The following is an 8,215-nucleotide window of genomic DNA, read 5'->3' as shown; positions in this document are numbered from 1 at the left end:
TGAATGATTTAACTTCTTGGCACTTTCCTTGTGTATAAAACAGGAGTAACATCTACCTCACAGGGTTATTGTGACTATTAGGCAAGATACTATCTTTGTTGACATTACTTAAGTACTTAGTAAATGTAATTAAATTAAATTAAGACTGTAAATCAAATAGACCAGAGGAGGGAGATATCAAGAAGGAAACTAAAGAAATGTGGAATAAAATTGATATGGCTTGTTTCCACTAAGGGTAGACATGCATATTGCATCCTGCAGTTAGGAAACAAATATACACACATGCCACTTTGCCCTCCAAGGAAACAAAAACAAAACACAACAAAACCAGGTTTTAGTTCCAGATCCCTAACTAAATGAAATCTTGCAATTTCATGTAAATTACGCTCTCAAACAAAAACAACTCTATCCCTGACTTTTTGCTATGCTAATACCTGCAGACAGGGGAAAAGCTTGACAGATAAGATATTCATGTGAGAAAACTGCTGTTTTTCCTTTATTAAAAAACCTTGGTAACCAAATTAAATGAGTATTTTCCTTTTAATACATGTTTTGTTCATTTGTTTTGTTTCGGTTTGTGATGAGCAAGTGTTTTAAATACTGCCCCCTTTAATAACTTTCTTGGCAAGTAAATTTTTTGAAAATTTTATTCATTTATTTGTCAGAGAGAGAGAGAGAGAGAGAGCAAGCAAGCACAAGCAGAGGGAGCAGCAGGCAGAGGGAGAAGCAGGCTCCCTGCTGAGCAAGGAGCCCGATACGGGGCTTGATCCCAGCACCCTGGGATCATGACCTGAGCCGAAGGTAGACGCTTAACTGACTGAGCCACCCAGGCGTCCCTAAGTAAATTTTTTTCCTTTCTTTTTTTTTTAAGATTTTATTTATTTATTTGAGAGAGAGAGAATGAGAGATAGCACAAAAGGGAAGAGGGTCAGAGGGAGAAGCAGACTCCCCGCTGAGCAGGGAGCCTGATGCGGGACTCGATCCTGGGACTCCAGGATCATTACCTGAGCCGAAGGCAGTCGCCCAACCAACTGAGCCACCCAGGCGCCCAGTAAATTTTTTTCTAAATGACTTTCTCTTTTAGACTTCCTCTGGCCGTTCTAGTAGCGATTCCACTGAGAAGTGGAGGTAGATTTTACTTATTAGATCTCAGTTGACTGCTTTGCCAGAGAAGGGCAGCATATGGGCTATTTTTACCTTGATGTAATCTTCTCAGCTCCTGAGTTGGTTTCCTGTGGCAATAGCACATTACTCCAAGTCTTTTTCTGTTTCTGATTCTGTTTCTAGTTAATGACCAGGTCTGGATGTAGTTCTGGTTTTGATTTGTGTACAATTGCTGGTGGCAGAAATATGGAATCTGGCACTTATTTATTTGTTTGTTTGTTTGTTTATGATATAACCATTTGTTCTAGGCCAGATGGCAGACAGACACAGGGAGTCTGGTCATGGTTGGATAGCAGAAGTCAGAGTGTCTTTTTTTTTTTAATTTTTATTACTGAAGTATAGTTAACATTCATGAGTAGCTGTCTTTTTATGTATTTTTTTTTTTTTTGGTTATTTGTTGGTTTGTCTTTCTGTTTGTTTGTTATGTCTGTGAGTCATTATGAGCTTAAAAACATTTTGTGTCTGTAAATAGAAAACAACTCTTTGAGATCTGGAACAGCCATAACCAGCTGGTGAGTTTTATGCTCTGTGTTTCCTTTCAGCCCTTGAATTGGAAAACTGTGGCTACTAGTTTTCTGTTTGTGTATAAATGAATAAAACCTTTTCCTTCACTGCAAGAGAAAGGTAGGGAGCCTTTGTAACGGTTCATTTATATTTCTGTATCTGTGACTACCCACCTCTCTCTGAAAACTATTGAAGATTAACTGATCATAAAAACCTGTCATTTGTATGCAATCAGAAGGATTACCATCAAAGGGAGGAAAATGAATACAGTGAAAGAAAAAACTGAAATTCTTTTCAAAGATCTATGGGAAGTAATTTGACTTTGCTCAAAGGGAGGTCTGGCCTTTGCTCTTGGCTTCTGGGAGATAAAATCTGTCATACCTCATAGGAGTGTCTTTGTTTAGGGTGGGGGTTGGCCATGTGACCAACCATGATGACTAACCTGGAAACTGAGTTCAACCCAAAGAGCAATCAATCGATCATGCCTATGTAATGAAGTCTTAATAAAAACTCTGGACCTGGAGGCTCAAGTGAGCCTCTCTAGTTGGTGGTACTCCATGAATATTGTCAACAAAAATGCTGGGACAGTAACAACATCCTAACTCCATGGGAGAGGACTCTTTTAGACTTCCTCTGGCCGTTTAGAGCTCTCCTAGATTTTGCCTTATGTGCTTCTTTCATTGGCTGATTTTGATATTTATCATTGCCTCATAATAAATAGTAACCATGAGGAGCCCCTGGCTCACTCAGTCAGTGGAATGTGCAACTCTTCATCTCAGGGTTGTGAGTTTGAGCCCCACTTTGGGTGTGGAGATTAATTAAAAGTAAAAAACTCTTAAAAATTGTAACCATGAGGTGCCTGGGTGGCTCAGTCATTTAAGCGTCTGCCTTCAGCTCAGGTCATGATCCGGGGGTTCTGGAATCGAGCTCCACGTCAGGCTCCCAGCTCGGCAGGGAGTTTGCTTCTCCCTCTGCCCTTCCCCCCTGCTCATGATCTCTCTCACTCTCTCTCTCACTCACTCAAATAAATCTGCAAAGTCCCTTTTGCCATGTATGGTAACATAGTCACAGGTTCTAGAGACTAGAAACGGACATTTTTTGGGGTGATTATTCTGCCTACCACAGAGAAGCACCATAACTCTCAAAAAATTAATTACTCTTTTAAAAGAGAAGAATGATTTTATTTCTAGGTACATGGAAATAATATGGTAATTTAAGAAAACATCCATTTTTAAGGAATGCATTCTGAAGTATGTATGGATGAAATGACATGTCTGGGGTTTGCCCTAAGAGAATTCCGGAGAGAGAGAGAAGATGAGAAAGAGAGGAAGGAAGTGTGCAAAATCTTGATGCTTTTTGAATATGGATGATGTATAATTGGGGATGAGAAAAGGTGGCTGAAGGAGATATCATTTGAGTCCTGCTAAATAGATGGGAGTGATCCAAGTGAAGGGAACTAGGAAGGGGATAGGATTATCTTCTAGTTAGAGTCATCAGTATTCCTCACATTTAAATTTTTTTTAAAGATCTTATTTATTTATTTGACAGAGAGAGACACAGCGAGAGAGGGAACACAAGCAGGGGGAGTGGGAGAGGGAGAAGCAGGCTTCCCGAGGAACAGGGAGCCTGATGCGGGGCTCGATCCCAGGACTCTAGGATCGTGACCTGAGCCGAAGGCAGATGCTTAATGACTGAGCCACACAGGCGCCCCTTAAATTTTTTTTTAAGATTAAAAAATATTTTTGGGGGGGTTTAAAAAAATGGTCCTGGGATCGAGCCCCGCATCAGGCTCCCTGTTCCTCGGGAAGCCTGCTTCTCCCTTTCCCGCTCCCCCTGCTTGTGTTCCTTCTCTCTGTGTCTCTGACAAATAAATAAATAAAATAAAATCTTAAAAAAAAATTTTTTTTTAAAGTAATCTCTACACCCAATGTGGAGCTCAAGCTCACGGCCTCAAGATCATGGGTTGTATGCTCTACCAACTGAGCCAGCTGGGCGCTCCAGTGTTCCTCACCTTTTAAAATGTTTTATATTTTATGATGCTTTGACATCTTGGGACCTTAAGGACCCAGCAAGGAACTGCCCCTTCCAGAGTTAGCAAATTCCTAGAGATCAGAAAGGACTTACCTGGGAACAGGCCTTTGATATGCAAACCAACGAATCCTGAGTCCACACCTCCTTTTGTCAGGTTCCTGCAGTTGAGGACACTAACCTTCTGCCCTAAATCACTACAGGGCCAGGTACTGGGCACTTGGGGACCACACCTATTGCCGAGAGCCCATAGAAACTATCCAATCCTAAACCTGCTCAGCTTGCTTACCCTGCCTCACCCATTCCTTCCTGAAAAAACCAAAATGAAAGCTTTGCCCACCCTCCTCCCAACCCCCTCCTTCGGCCTAATGGTGGTTGCCCTGTGGTCTTTATGTGATGTGCTGTGCCTCCTTCTTCTAGGGATCCATGAGTATAAAAATTTCTTCTTTATGACAGTTTCTGTGTCTCCATGTCTTACTCTACCTGATGAAAACAAATCGCAAGTACAATTTAAAACAGTCATGCCCTTCTTAAAATAAAACCATATGATGAGTTAGAAGAATACTACAGAATATAAGCTCAGTAAGAGTAGAGGCTTTATGTGTTTTGTTCACTGCTTAAAGTGGAATGCAACTGTAAAAACAAACAAACCAACAAACCTACATGGCATTTACATAACAAGTGGGTGGTGGGCTGCAATGAATCTAAAATCTGTCCATGGAAAGAAGGTTAGTCATGAGATACAGTGGCAAAACATTTGGCAAAATTGTTGCCTGAGATTACTTGAGCAGCAAACTATGTGTCTACTGAGTCCTGGGAGAATAGAAAATAGAAACTTAATAGAGGTTATTTTTAACAGCGTGTGCAAGATACTAAAAGAAAGAGATGAGATCAGGAAAGAATTCCCTCATGGGTTTGTAAAAAGAAATAGAAGGGAATAGAATTTAAAACTTGGAAACTTGCAGGTAAAAATTCTGACTGCTTCTACACCTTAATAATAAGAAATCAGTTAAGAAAGGCTTTGAGCTGGGGCATCTGGGTGGCTCAGTCAGTTAAGCATTTGACTCTTGATTTCGGCTCAGGTCATAATCTCAGGATCATGAGATTGAGCCCTATGCCCGGCTCCACGCTGGGCATGGGCATGGGGTCTGCTTAAGATTCTCTCCCTCTCCCTCTGCCCTCCCCTCCATGAATGCTCTCCCTCTTAAAAATAAAAAATCTATATTAAAAAAAAAGAAAGGCTTTGAGCCATTCCTCTTCCTCTTTCCCCTTTATTTTCTCTTCTTTTTTCTCCCTTTCCCTTCCAAAACTAATCCATCCAAAGTCATTAGATAAAGCTGAGAAATAAGTGTCAATACGGTATCACCTGGACAGAGGGTCAGAGTCTGCCTGGGGTGAGAAGGGTGTCCTGTGAATGGGAGGCCTAGCAACGGGTATCAGAACTTGGGGAGGGGGAGGAAGACATTCATGCTGATGGTTGCCCAGTACAGGATACTGGCGTTTGAATGGAGTGAGGGCATCCCTGTGGGGTAGCAGGCTGTTGTGAGGTATCAGAACCTTCAGAGGTGTTGACACACCCCCAGAGAAAGAGACCTGCACCATATTTACCCAAAGGGATTTCAGAATTGCTGTGACCTAGTGAGTACTGTGTGTTCAATTCTTCCTTCTTCTGAATGAGAATGTTTTTCAGTTTTCCTGTCTTTATTGCATTACCAATGGGTATGGGTGTGTCTGGGCAGATTATTTGTCTTTTTAGTTCATAGGTCACCAGACTATAAAGAGCCGTATCCGAACCTGTTGGAGAAAACTGGACATTACCTGGAGAGCTTGGACTTTGAGCTGAATGTATTTACTGGGTGGAACTTTGGGCGGTCCTCTTTGGGGATGGGGAGAGTATTATCTATACAAAGGAAAAATAGTAAGCAGGATATTTGGTGACAAAAAGAGCTGACTCTGGGCGCCTGGGTGGCTCAGTTGGTTAAGCGACTGCCTTCGGCTCAGGTCATGATTCTGGAGTCCCGGGATCGAGTCCCGCATTGGGCTCCCTGCTCAGCAGGGAGTCTGCTTCTCCCTCTGACCCTCTTCCCTCTCATGCTCTCTATCTCTCATTCTCTCTCTCTCAAATAAATAAATAAATAAAATCTTTAAAAAAAAAAAAAGAGCTGACTCTGCCACAGGTTCACTAAATGGTCACCAGTCTCTTTTCCTTTCACTGAGTCACAAGAAAATGACATATCCCAGGCTTATTTGCTTGGGGCTCTGTGTCTGGATTCTGGTCAATGGGATATGGATGAAGTCAAGTTCCATTTCTAGCCTGCCTTATTATTTCCTTTGACCTCTTGAATGCAGAGAGGATCCAATCCAGAACTCTAAGAAGACCCTGGAACAAGGACTGGTAAACTATCATCCATGGGTGAAATCCAGCCCACCACATTTTTTTGTAAATAAAGGTTTGTTGGAACATAGCCATGCCCATTTATTTGTTTATTGTCTATGGCTGCTTTCATGCCATAATGACAGAATGATGACAGTTTGTCCCACAGAACCCAAAATATTTACTACTTATCTTTTTATAGAAAATGTTTGCATTTACCTGCCTGAGAAGATGGTGCCATCATAAGTTGATAGGAGACAGAATCCTTGAATCAAAATATGAAAGGCTGCTTGCTAAACACCCAATTTGGGCTGTGGTGTGAATGAAAAATAAAGCCTAATTTTGTTAAGACATTGAAATCTTTGAGTTATTTGTTAGTAGCTAGTTACCTTATTACCAAAATACATTTTTCCCCGTACCTAGATCAGTATCTGGCTCATGGCAAGAACCAAATAATTATTTGTCTACAAAAGTAGTATATTCATGGTATAACAATCTAAATGTTAGCCGCCCCCCCAATAACTTAGATTTTGGAAGTCCCTGTAATCCCTTCTCAAGAAATAACCATTGTTGGGGCACCTAGGTGGCTCAGTCAGTTGGGTAAGTGTCCAACTCTTGATTTCAGCTCAGGTCATGATTGCAGTGTTATGAGATCGAGTCCCATGTCCGGCTCTGCTTAAGAGCGTGGAGCCTGCTTAAGATTCTCTCCCTCTGTTCCTCTCCACCTTCCTCTGTCCCTCTCCCCAATCCCTTGCTCTAAAAAAAAAAAAAGAATCATTGTTAAGAGTTTGATGTATAAGATTGTAAACTCTGTGTGTGTGTGTGTGTGTGTGTGTGTGTGTGTGTGTATACACGTATATATGGCATATATGGGGCACCCAGGTGGCTCAATCAGTTAAACACCTGCCTTTGGCTCAGGTCATGATCCCAGGGTCCTGGTCCAGCCCCACATCGGGCTCCTTGCTCAGCGGGGAGTCTGCTTCTCCCTCTCCCACCACTTGTGCTCTCTCTCTCTCATAAATAAATAAATAAATAAATAAATAAATAAATAAAATCTTTTTATTTTTTTATTTTTATTTTTTTTAAAGAATTTATTTATTTAGGGCGCCTGGGTGGCTCAGTTGGTTAAGCGACTGCCTTCGGCTCAGGTCATGATCCTGGAGTCCTTGGATCGAGTCCCGAATCGGGCTCCCTGTTTGGCAGGGAGTCTGCTTCTCCCTCTGACCCTCTTCCCTCTCGTGCTCTCTATCTCTCATTCTCTCTCTCTCAAATAAATAAATAAAATCTTTTTATTTTTTTATTTTTATTTTTTTAAAGAATTTATTTATTTATTTGACAGAGAGAGAGACAGTGAGAGAGGGAACACAAGCAGGGAGAGTGGGAGAGGGAGAAGCAGGCTTCCCGCTGAGCAGGGAGCCCGATGCGGGGCTCGATCCGGGGAACACGGGATCATGACCTGAGCCGAAGGCAGATGCCTAACGATTGAGCCACTCAGGCGCCCCAAAATCTTTTTAAAAAACAAAAAAACCCATTAATTATATATTTCATTTATATTTATATATTTATATTATATTATGTGTTATATAAACATAAATTATGTGTTTATGGGGAGGGGTTGGGAGGGATGGGGTAACTGGGTGATGGACACTGGGGAGGGTATGTGTTGTAATGAGCACTGGGTGTTATATAAGACTGATGAATCACAGACCTGTGCCCCTGAAACAAATAATGCATTATATGTTCATTAATTGAATTTAAATTAAAACAATTTTTTTAAAAAGAAAGGAGCAGGAACTGGGGACTTTCCATGAACCCATCAGATGAAAGTGGTCACATAGCTTATAATTCCAGTTATATAACATTCTTGAAATGACAAAAATATAGGAATGGAAAACAAATGAGTGGTTCTCAGGGGTTAGAGATGGGGTGGGGGGTGACAACTACTCTAGAGAAATAGCATAACAGGAGATCTTTGTGGTGATGGAATAGTCTGTGTCTTCATCAAGATGGTTTTTACATGAATTTATATGTGTGATAAAATGGCATTGCACCATTTACATATACTGTAACAATGTTAAACTCCTGATTTGATATTTTACTGTAGTTACATAAGATGCAGCCACTGGGGAAAGGGGATAAAGACCT

The sequence above is a fragment of the Zalophus californianus genome, chromosome 3 (genome assembly GCF_009762305.2).
Source record: "Zalophus californianus isolate mZalCal1 chromosome 3, mZalCal1.pri.v2, whole genome shotgun sequence".
Lineage (NCBI taxonomy): Eukaryota > Metazoa > Chordata > Mammalia > Carnivora > Otariidae > Zalophus > Zalophus californianus.
The sequence above is the reverse complement of the archived record's forward strand: the minus strand, read 5'-3'. Positions refer to the sequence as shown.